Genomic DNA, 13,129 nt, shown 5'->3' on the forward strand with positions numbered 1-13,129 from the left:
AAACAACCGGCCCCTCAGATACCCCCGACCAATTAACTCTCCAGTGAGAAGATCTTGAAAAATCACATACATAGGAAAAAATGTCACAGAGCACTTAGCGTCAGCGTTTAATTGGGGAACAGAGATCAAATGATGAGATAAAACAGGGACATATAGCACATTGTGAAGCTCTATTGTGGGACTAATACGAACCGACCCTTTTCTTAATACGGGAAATGTCTCACCATTAGCATTAGTAAAATAGGGTACTGGTGGAGGAGACAATACGGTAAAATAAGATTTGTCATAAGTCATATGATCAGACGCACCCGAATCAATAATCCAAGTATCAAAACCAATAAAGTGAGAAATATTTAAAGCCATACCAATTTTTTCACGACCAGCTATGGAGGCCGTAGGGATTGCTCCGCCTGCGGTATGATGATCATGTCTAACCACACCATAGATATCGGGTTCCTAGACTAATTGAATACATGCTTTCGCCTATGGATGATAATGAGGCCTCTTAGGCCGAAGATGTGGATACAGCTTCCAACAGGTCGCGCGAGCATGGTTAGTATCATGACAATAAGAACAAGGAGGGCGTCGCTGATTCCCGAAGCCTGGTGGTGGTCCTCGGTGATGAAGTGGAGATGAAATGGCCTGCTGAATGGGTGGTGCGGAAGATCTAGCACGAATAGTAAGGCTGGAAACTACAACTTGTGCCTGATGAAGGCTTTTCTGGTGAGATTCATCCTTACAGATATATGTGAAAGCTATAATTAAGCTAGGAGGTTCGGTCTGGCGGAGCAATTCCCCTTTCGCACTGTTATGTTTAGTATCAAGACCTTTCAGGAAATGGTGAACTCGCTCAAGCTCATTCTCACGTTGGTACCAAACAATATCCTCCTGATGTTTGATCATGCAAGGACGTTTCACATCAATCTCAGCCCAAATATTTCTTAGTTTGGTGAAATATTGCGCCACCGGTTGCCCATCTTGTTGTATCGCCAAAGCGGTGCACATTAACTCATGAACCTGTATGAAATCAGAATCATTAGTATATAAGCCTTCAAGTGTCAGCCATATTGCCTGCGCAGTGTCACATGCCTCCACCAGATTAATTATCTCGTCATTCATAGCTTTCCACAAGACGGACATCACAAGGCCATCATCATCGTCCCACTTAGTGTAGGCAATAATATCATATTTTCTAGGAGCCTGAGTGGCTCCGGTTACATGCCCCATATTGTGCATGCCTCGAAGATGAGCCGTCATAAGTCGCTTCCATTTACGGAAATTGGTTCCATTGAGTTTAGTACCCCCAAATGACCCACTTTCAGAACTCTTGACAGATACTTCAAATTTCGGAACATCAGCTTCGTCTCCAGAACCCATTGAAATGATACGGCAGAATCAGTAGTGATACAGCGGAAACACCAAAAAACGGATAAGAACTTGTCTTAGGTGCACGTTCACTGACAATAAAGAGGTATTAATTTTGGGCCGGGTCGGATTTGAATCCAGGTCGGGTCTGAACCGGGTCGGGCCTGAACCGGTCGGATCTGGAGCTACGCGACTTGAAATTTTCAGTTGTGGTTACTGCGGCGGTTATGAGGATACCGGTATGCTGGATGGTTAGTTCGGGTGGAGAGTTTTGCAGCGGAGGAAACAACCGACGAAAAAACACCGGCGTTCGTCGAAGAGCAAGCCCTTTCGCGCAAGGCAGCGACGTCAGCGGGTGAGGAGCGCGGAGCGCGTTGTCGCAGGAGTGCGTCGTCGCAGAGGCGCGTCGTCGCAGTGGTGCGGCGTCGCAGAGGCGTGTCGTCGCAGTGGTGCGTCGTCGGCGTAGGAGGAGCGCATGTCCTAAGGCAGCGGCGGGTCGGGTATTCCGACAGAGTACTCGGTAGAGATGGAAGCAGCACGGAGGGCCGGAGAGGGCGAGCACAGGTCGCCGCCGGAGGGTCCGAATGATGCGCTGAGGAGCTATGAAGGTGACAACGAGCTCAAATTTTGTGGCAACTTTTGATGGGTGGATGACAAATATATCAGCATGGTAAGCTCAAATTTTGGATATATCAGCATGGGTGGAGCAACATTGGATATCAGCATGGTAAGCTCAAATTTTGTGGCAACTTTTGATGGGTGGATGACAAATATATGTACAGAAACGCACATCATCTGTGTTGCTATCATAATACTCGATCAACAGAAAGAGATAGAACATTATTAGATCATCACAATTCACAAACAATGTACAAGTTGTTATTGGATATTAATAACAAGGCATAACTGCATAAGACTAACTAAAAACTTTTTCTGGTTCCATAACTAATTTGAAGAGAAGTTTTACAATATATATTAACGTATTGATCGATTTGATACAAGAACAAAGTAATTTGCTAAAGAAAGATCGTATCAATCAGACCTTTTTTTTATGGAATCCACGGGATTTATATTAATAAACGAATGTCTGAATATTAATTACATACTTCTACGTTGTTGTTGTGCAGCAGATAAAATATCTTGAGTCAAAACTCAAATTCAGTACATATCATATGTATATTCTTTAAAGAAACAATATCCAAAAGGCAATAAGAATAAAACATAAAAAGAAACATATTTTACGACTTATAGAAGCACAACAATATGTTAGAAAAAAAAATCCAAAAGGCGTTGAGTAGGTTTTGCACCTTGAAGGCCAAGACCTCCGACCTTCACTATCGGCCTATCCTTCGGCTTGTTCCTAGAGCCATAGGCCCTACTCCTATTTTTTTTTTGGGATCCTCACTGATAGTGCAGCTAGCTGATATGAGCATTTTGTGCGACGTTCTTAACATGTTTTTAACTCCATTTGTAATTTTCCTAGTCCTTATTGTTGTACTATTGAGTCATTGAGTCATAGTAAGAGTCTTGGGAAGTATTAGATGCATTTTTGTGCTTACATGAGTTAAAAACGCATAATTAATCTAGAGTCCTAGTTTGAGTAGGAATCCTTGTAGGATTAGGAAACCTAGTTGGATTATGAGTCTTCATCTTTCTACGTCTTGGTCGCATTGGCGATATTTTGAGAGTCATTCTTGCATTAAGAATCATTTTTAGACTAGAAAACGTACAATTTAAGAAAATCTTACTTGAACTTAAAATTTTATTCCATAATTTTCCTAATCTCACTTTCCTATTCTAGTAACTTACTTGATCTTTTTATATGAATTATCTTGTCTTTAATTATTTTCATATTGTACAATGAAGGAAAAAAATAGAGGAAAAGTCAAGCAAAAGAGGAACATAAAAAAAGAATGAGACACCTACAAAGTAGAAAAAAAGGAATTTATCAAAGGAGATTGCACCAACCAATGACAAAGATAAGTGAAAGAAAAATAGAAAAAGAAAAATGAAGAGAAGAAAAAGAGATAATACAAAAGAAAAAGAATGAGACACCTACAAAGGAGAAAAAAAAATATCAAAGGAGATTGCACCCACCAATGACAAAAATAAGTGAAAGAATTTGAGGAGAAATAAAAAGTAAGAGAATAAAAATAGATAATGCAAAAGAGAAAGAATGAGACACAAAAAAAAAGAATTTATCAAAGGAGATTGCACCCACCAATGACAAAAATAAGTGAAAGAAATTGAGGAGAAAAAGTCCAAGCTATAATATTCAAGAGCCAAAACTCTTCTATAAATAGCACATCATTCACAAAGAAAAAAAATCACTTCTCCTTTGCATTTAAGAGACAAACTTTTGCCAAAATACTACCGAAAACATCCTCCATCAAAACAGCAAGCCATTTTCCCCATATGTTCCATCTCCACCAAAATCACCATTGAAAACACACCTCCAAGGTTCCTACAACGTGTGATTCTCGCAACTCTTCTTCATGGGTTTGTTCGTTTTTAATTTTCTACAATACTTTGTCTATGAGGATTGTAGTATGATGTTTTGTGTGTGATTATTATCTTGTATTAAGAACCAAAAATTTCAGATTGTTTTATTAAATTTTTGGTTCTTTGCCGAATTGATGGTTTCCTGTAATTAATGAGTTTGTATTTCTATTGTTGTGTTCTAATCATCTTTCTCATACTTTTAGATAATTTTCAGATATGTGCATATGATTTTAGTGTTTGGATGCAATCCCTAAGATTGTGTTTGAGTGCTAGATTCATCAACCATATTGACACAAATCGAATAATGTCCTAAGTAGGTTCGGTTTGTATTGATTAAAAGTGGTAAAAATTCTAGAAATTTGCATGTGAAACCATGGTAGGTGACGCGATACATGAAACATGTCTCCAACAAAGATTTTGTGCTTAAATGTAATCTTGTTATTGAATTCAATTGCACGCAAATTTAGATTAGGCCCTAAGTCAATCTAAATGTTAATTGAAATCTTGCATGATTAGATGATCCACTAAGGCTCTAATTGTATTGGTGTCTAAAAAGTATGTAATTGGTCGAATTAGAATACACGATAGGTTCGAACTTGTAATTATGTGGTGTAATGGTAAATTTGGTGTAACCCATTCTTCACCGACTTCGATCCAGTCAAAAGCCCTGCCTCCACAGATCCAAACAACATCACACCCAGCACCAACGTTTCCATTGACATAAGGCCATTGTCACAAGCGCCACCACCATGCCTAAAGAGACCCAACTCTTGCATAGGCCATGGCATTTCTCTAGTCTGTACACAAGAGGCACATAAAACTCCGGCGAGAATTCAAAAGTCAAGGTCACCGGAATCCAATGCCGAACATCAGACACAACCCTAAGTCGCTGAATTTTCGCCTTCTTCTGCAAAGCTAAGGAATAAGATCTGACAAACACTCCCAAGCAATCACCAATCCGCTTAGTGTGTTCTCAATAATCATTCCCATTCTCAAAACCATCACTGCCACCCAAGTTTCAAGCAAATTCAGAGGTACATCCTCCACAAATCAGACACCGTCATAGGCCACCACTAGTAGCATCGAGTTTCCATAGAACCAAATTGGAGAACACGGTTCCTCTCTTCCAAATTGTTGAATTGGAAAACGGAAATCCTCTTCCCGCACCAAAAGTTTGTTCTTGAGTTCCCAAATTCGTGAAATCGCCGAGGTGAAAAGAGGGATCATGAACACTACTAGAGATAACCCATTTAGAAATCTTTTTTTTACGGAACAAATTTTCGTCACTCAAACACTTTATTAGGGATACAAAATTTAATGTTGTCTCTAAAAGTTTTGTTGTTAAGAACTCATCCGCTGATAGATGTTAGTCAGAAATACTTTCAATTGGGACAAACAATATTTTTCCCAAAATGTAATTGGAGATGAGATTAATTTTGTCTCTTAGTTTTTTTATTTTATCTCAAAATTTAAGTGGGGAATTAAGCAAATTTGGAAGATAAGAAGTAGGGTCAAAATTATTCGCCTCTATAAAGTAACAAATTTATTCCCCTAACAAAAAAAAAAGGTATAGTAAGAGTACTTTATTTTTAGCGGGATACTAACACTAAATCTAGAAAAAGAAATTGAAATCTGGTTGCCTTATTATTGAGAGTTTCCATGGAATACAAAACCATTGAAGGCACAGATAGATTTAGATTAAAACTGGTTTGCAACATGAGATTAATTACCTTTTGCATGTAGGATTCTTAATTGATAAGAATAATTATTATTAATAAAGAGTAAGACAGATTGTGGAGTGGGTGGACTCTTTGATTATGGAAGGGAAGAGAACCTAAGCACGTCATATGCACAAAGGATAATTATAATTATTTAATAAAATTTATTAATGCAATACGGAGATTTTTTTTGCGGGGTTAGATGTGTATTGTTTTGAGAAAGTATCTACAAATCAATATCTTTTTGGCGGGCATTTGCAAATCTTAATAAATATGGCGCCATGGTGGGAAAATTTAGCGGGATCTCATTATATATTTATATATATATATATATATATATATATATACATCCCTCATATATTCTTCATGAACACCCGTAGAATTTGCGCCAAGCATCTTCTCTGTACAAGGTTTTTATCGTGATATCCATATTCTCTCTTATTTTCTTTCATATTGTTAATATATACTTGAATTAGGATTTTTGTTTTCCTTAAACATTTAATTTGTACTATTTGATTATAGATATCAATCAGTTGATCCTTGCAAGTAGAACAAAATACCTAATGAGTAAGTCATATATGTTGGTTTTCTATAAACTACATAAACACACTATTTTTATTAAGTACAATCGATTAAAGTTAAGTACTTGTACTTGTTTATCATAGGCAAAGTGGGCACGAGATGCCTTCTTCACAAGTCAAGAAGACTTGTGGGATTACAAGGGTCTAGGAGCTCATAATATTGGCAATGCGATAAAAAGGAGAATTTTGATTCGAATGGATCATGTACATAAATTTCCAAAGACTGTCGAAACTAGTGCGATGTTTAGTTCTGAGATTGGATTGCTAACTCGCAAACTTGCTCCACTGACTGTTAAGAATTGGAAAAAAGTCTCTGATAATAATAAGACTACTATCACAACAGCTATGACAGTAAGTATCTTCATATTATCTTATCAAGTAAATTAATCTCATTATAAGACTCACTTGTTTTTGTATGTATCAGACAAAGTTTGAATTTGACAAGACAAACTCTGATATAATGAAACACATTGAGCATTACATGGCGAAGTCGTATAGACAATGGAAGTGTAAGCTTCACAAATACAGTGAATACTTTAAGCTCCATGGCAATGACTTTGAGTATACACGTGCACATCCTCCTCCAGAAAAACTGTGGGGTAAACGACAAATAACAGAGTGGGAGTATTTATGTGATGAATTATTTAGACAAATGAAGAATTATTGAGCGCAATGGCTAATATGTTGAGGCAGATAGAAGAACTAAAGCCAAGTTTGCGGCTTGTGGAAAAGAAAATATATATCCCCTTTTGATGATCACCGACGGTATTAATCATGGATGTTAATTAAGTTAGTTAGTTCTTGATAAATTTTATTTTTTAGGATGTATTTATCTTATTGTGGTATATGAATGTTCATATTTTACAAGTTTATTTCAATTAAATTAATTAAAAAATTATATTTTTGTTTTGAGTTAACTGATTGAGATGTCGTTATATATTTTTGTCTTAATGTGCGGTTGAAGTGTGCACATACAAGATAAACTCATATTTCTTGTATTCTGATTTATATGTGAAAGAAAATATGAAGACAAACTAATATATTTGCAAATGTAATTACAGTTGCACCTCTAATTGTCGAATGCATAAGCCCAGTTAAATTCATTTTAAAAAGAAAAAATGATAGTTAAATTGGGAAGGTTCATGTGGTTGTTTTAGAGTTTATACTTTATAGTGCCTATCTAGAGATCACAGAGCTTTTTGGTCACTCAACTATACAGGTAAAGAAAACAAATACAAGAGCAAAGTCCTTGTTGAAAAATGTATGATGCGCGGTTGTTTAAAACATAAACAAGAATTGCCTGATAACTAAGTTGCATAACTGGAACATAACCAGATTAAATTTAGGTTATATTTAGTGTGGCTCTGTAACTAATCTTTTTTATTTCGATACCTGGCAAGAAGGTATCATATTTCCATTTATCTAAATAATTTACTATTAAAATAATAATAATTTACATCCTCTAAATTTACTTTTTCACCTTTCTAAATTGATGTGGTATCATAGTATGTGTATAAGAGGTATTTACATAAAAAGGAGACGCTAGCTAGCTACCTTCAAGTTTGTGTACGGACAAACATACAATTAGTTACTTAATTTGTGCAACATGGTTCCATAGCTCTATTCATACTTACTTTGAGGAGACTTCTCCTCATTTGGATTTTACTCCCCACTTAGATTTTCCTCAAAGTCATAGTTCTCTTCACCCATATACAATGCGAAGATATTTCTCCTTAATTCCACTACTCATCACTTAACCTTCTTGAAGAGTGAATAGTACTTGGTTAGATATGAAGATGCATTTCCCTCCCCTTTTCAAGATTCTTCTCTTCTCTTGGATTTCCACTCGGATATACCTCTAATTCAGATTCGTTGTGAGGAGACTTATTCTCGCTTCTATTACACTTTAAGGGAATTACCATCTATTTACTCGGATTCCACTCTTCATTCAGATTCGCCTAGAATGAAATACTAACTATTTAGTTTACGAGGAGGATCCTCTTCATATCTATGATATATATGCGACTCCACACTTGGATTTTCTTAGATGGAATACTCCTCGATCGCCCTTATAAGATTTGAATAGATTTCTTCTTCATCTGGATTTCTTTCCTCACTTGGATTTCTCAAACGGAATATCACTTAAACTATGACGATGACTCTCTATACTTTCATTTAGAGTTTAGAGTTTAGGAAATATGGTTTAGATTTTATATTTAGAGTTTAGAGTTTAGATCACTTTATACTTAGATAGTGAATTAGGAAACCTTTTTTAATCAAATATCTGAATTTTTTGAAGTTCACAAATAAATAATTGTACATGTAAATTAACTACCTCAGTGAGTCACGACATCTTGGTTTCTTCTTATTGAAACACCCCATCTTATAGTGTGTGTGTGTGTATATATATATATATATATATATATAGTCTTTATCCAGAGTGAAGGTTCATTATGAAGTTTCAGAGTGAAGTTCCAATTTTGGCACACTTTTCGGTCAAATTTTTTCAGTATAAGCAATTCAATATTTAGGTATGCTATTCAAGATCATCTCTACAAAATTTCATCTAATTCGGACATCGTTAAGGTATTGAAATTAGATTAAATCAATGAATGAATTAAAACTGTTCAACGTGAACCGTTTGTGTAAATCTCAATTTTGAAAGCTCAAATCATTGTCAAATTGGATGAAACTTTATAGAGATGATCTTGAATAGCATATCTAAATATTGAATCGCTTATGGTGAAAATATTTGACCGAAAAGTGTGCCAAAATTGGAACAGTCCTTATCCAGAGTGAAGCTTCACTCTGAAATTACAGAGTGAAGTTCTAATTTTGGCACACTTTTTCGGTCAAATGTTTTCACCATAAACGATTCAATATTTAAGTATGCTATTCAAGATCATCTCTACAAAATTTCACCCAATTTGACAATGGTTTGAGCTTTCAAAATTGAGATTTACACGAACGGTTCACGTTGAACAGTTTTAATTCATTCAGTTATTTAATCTAATTTCAATACTTTAACGATGTCTGAATTAGATGAAATTTTATATAGATGATCTTGAATAGCATACCTAAATATTGAATCGCTTATGATGAAAAATTTTGACCTAAAAGTGTGCCAAAATTGAAACTTCACTCTGTAATTTCAGAGTGAAGCTTCACTCTGGATAGAGACTGTATATATATATATATCTATTATTTCACATAAGTTAGTACTTTCCCATAATAATAGTCTATAAGACTCTATTGACATAGATATTCGTATCTGTTTAGGTTTTCTCCTCTCCCAACACAAACAAATCTCTCTCCCTCTAATATTGTTATCATAATCTCTGCTTAAGACTTGTATTCTTCCCTGAAAAATCTTAGGGTTTGTTTTTTAGTTTTCATCTTCAGGTTTGTACCCGTCCTCTCTTTTTCTTATTCGCTTTCCATTGAATCAATGGTATTGATTATACTCTGGATTAAATTTTTGGGTTCCTCGATTAATTGAGTCTATGTAGTTAGGGTTCATGTTTGTACCCAAAATTTTGTTTTGGGTTTCTCGATCTTGATTGAAACTGACGGCCTTTTTTATTTTATTTTTATTTTACAGGGTAATATTTTTTCCCTTAATATAGTCTACAAGACTTGATAGGGTGCAATATTGATCTTCGTATGATCTTATATGTTTAGGTTTTCTCCTCTCCCAACACAAACCAATCTCTCTCTATTTCTCACATCGAAGAAAACCTATTATTCTCCGAACATAAATCAAATATTGCTGACTTAATCCTTGTTAAGATTCGTTTTTTTTCTCTGAATATTCTACGGTTCGTTTTTTCTGTTTCCATGATTCCATCTTTAGGTGCGTTCTCGTTCTCTCTATTTCCGCTTCTCTTTCCATTGATTATACTATCGATTAAATTTTTGAGTTTCTCGATTAATTCAGTCTATGTATTTGGAGTTCATGCTTTTGACCAAAACTTTGTTCATTTTTCAAGAACCAGTGGCACCTATGGGCGATCTTAAGCAGACAGTGTTCGGTCAGAAGCTATGTAACAAGTAAGTCACATTTTATTGCTTATTTAATTAGTTGTTTGAAGTTCTATATTGGATTCTGTTGGTATCTAGATCTTATCCTTTGGTACCAATGGTGTTTAAATTTATAGGGTAGCTATTCAATGTTTGTAATTGCCAGGGGATCCAAAATGAATAGAACAAACCAAGATAATGATCCTATAGATGATGAATTTAGGAGATGAAGAAAACGCCAAAGAAAGTGAAGAAGACATTGACTCTGATCAAGGTAAATACATATAAATGCACAATATAACGTCATATTATTGTATAATTGGTTACTTTGATCTATTAGTTTTCAATTTATCTATAAGTTAATTGTGATGCTGGCTATTTTTGCATAGATGCTTTGTTTTCCTATCTTATGAGTGGGAGTGACTAGTGAGTTGGATCCCTAGTGAGTTTGCAGACACCTACACCTTATTTGATTAGAAGATTTGGCAGTCCCAGGTATGTAATTGAGTTAGCAATACAAAAGAGTGCTATATATCTTAAAAGCTTACAAATTCTAATGGTTAACTGAATATATACAGTTGCTTGAGATTAAGGACTCAAATATATGCCAAATCTGCAAGTCTTTGAAACATGTTTTATGAGTTATTTTTTAATGTTCAAGAGTATATGAGAGTTATTACAGTTTCTTATCCTTCACCCTCTATTAATTACAAATTCGTAATCAATGACAGTTGAGTACATTCTCATTGAGTCATTTGTTTGTGCTAATGCAGGAGCACATATGTAACAGGTCATTCGGATGCATGATGTGGATATTATAGCATGGTCCTTCTATGTATTTCTTCCTATGAAAATGTCCAAATTTAGTATAACATGTATCACCTAGCCTAGCTGCAAATTTATTTCGACATAATGTCATATAAATTATTAATTGTATGGTGATGTAGTTTAGAACATCTTGTTATTAATTTTTTTATTACATACGTTCTATTTAGTTGAAAGACTTCTGAAGCACTTTGTGATGTTTGGGATCTGTATATTGCTCCATATTATCTATAATAAATATGGATATTTGGCAAAGAAAGGTTTACTTGTATATAGTTTGTCGGCAACCATTAAATTAGTCACCAAATATAATATATATCATAAATTAAAAATTATTATTTTTAAATTACAATATGAATAACAAAAGGAGACGAAATGAGTTTCATCCCCCCATTTATATGATTAGTACCGTTGAAATTTTCTTTAAAATATATTATCAAAGGAGACAATGTGAGTTTCATCCCCTATTTGTGTTATTTGCGCCAATAAATTTGAATAAGATAATGGGTTCATCTCTAATTTTTCTGTCTAGCCCCATTAAATTTTGAACAAATAATTTAGAAATTTGAAAAATTGAAAAATAATTCAAATTTTGAAAAGAAATGGAGATGAATTAAGTTGTGTCCCTCATTCCTCATAATGGCGCCAGTTCGTTTTAATTTCCCATATTTTCTAAATATTCAAAAAGTATTGGGGATGCATGTTCATTACATAGGGGATGATCTTTGTTTCTTCTCCTAACACATTGGGAAGCAAAATTTACCAGTTGTCACCTGAAACAATGCGGGACGAGGTTTAGGAGAAGACTTTAGCTACAAAGTTATTTTGTCTCAAATTTTCTTGAGGGACGTAAGCATGGGTTTTCAAAGGCAAAATAATTGTCTCTAAATGGGTTCTCTCTAGTAGTAGATTTGTTTCTTGAACGAAAGAAGCTTGCCACAACGGTAGAAGAATGGATCATCGTCCCCATTGAGCCTCACAGGTTCCACAGTTGCGGTTGAGTTCATTGATGTAGCCGCCATCACAGGTCACAGCAAGGTTTCGATCAGTGACCGCTTGAGAAACCTAGCAGAGCCACAGCCGACTTATTTTTTTTTATTGTATGTTATGTCCTAGTATCAATCAAACCTAACAATGCATGGAGCTAGTCTATTTTTGGATCCAATTCATTCTTCTCTTCTTAAATGAGGTTTTCATTTCATAGCTAGATTATATAGCTTACGGTCATTCTCCAAAACACTAGCAATCGAAGTAAAAATGAATTTATGAACAAAAACTCTTAATCGAAGAAACTCCTACGCGGATAAACAAACTCACAAAAGGTTTTTTTAGTTTGTTGTTAAATCCTTTTTTTGAGAACATAAAGGTTTCATTTGTATTGGGTAAAAATCATACACTATATCAGAAGCTATCAAGTATCAATCTTATAGTTATTGAAAATCATATAGATTTGATAATGTTTTCTGACATCGAAAAAGACCCAGTAATTCTCACAAAGTCGGAATGAATTTGCATGCATTCTACTTGGGATCTCTCTTTTTTTTGGGTCTGTACTTGGGATCTTTGAAGTTGGAAAATTAAGAAGATACGAGTGAATACTTCCATCTACTCGAGGTTCATCACACGTCGTCGTTGAGGATGTAACTTAGCCCTGCAAAGTGCAAACTCACTTGAAGACCACTCAGGGCGGCAATCCGAGAATGCAAGTCATCCTTCTCGTCGAGTCACAGGAAAGCAATGATGAAGAACCTAAATAAACAGCTTAAGGCCACGTGAAACTTTCAGAGCTATATATATAACAATCCGGTGCCACCTTCCGACGTGGCGATACTTGTGGCTGTGTTCAGTCTTTGACCTTGATCCGTACCACTTGGCCAGCCCAGGGTTCCAGCAGCACAGTACTCTCTAGGGCTCAGTGCTCAGTGCTGCACACACAAGATGAACGAGAGAGAGAGAGAAAGAGAGCCCTAATATATATGCTGAATTGGTTCATCGATCACGTCCACGTCCACGTCTGTGTCGTATATTTTGAAGAGAGGGCATCTCTTGGACCGGCGGATCATGACCGTCACTTTCGTCGTCGTCGAGTGACCTTTAAGAGATTTGTTGACGGGTCTC

This window comes from Argentina anserina, chromosome 4 (genome assembly GCF_933775445.1).
Source record: "Argentina anserina chromosome 4, drPotAnse1.1, whole genome shotgun sequence".
Classification (NCBI taxonomy): domain Eukaryota; kingdom Viridiplantae; phylum Streptophyta; class Magnoliopsida; order Rosales; family Rosaceae; genus Argentina; species Argentina anserina.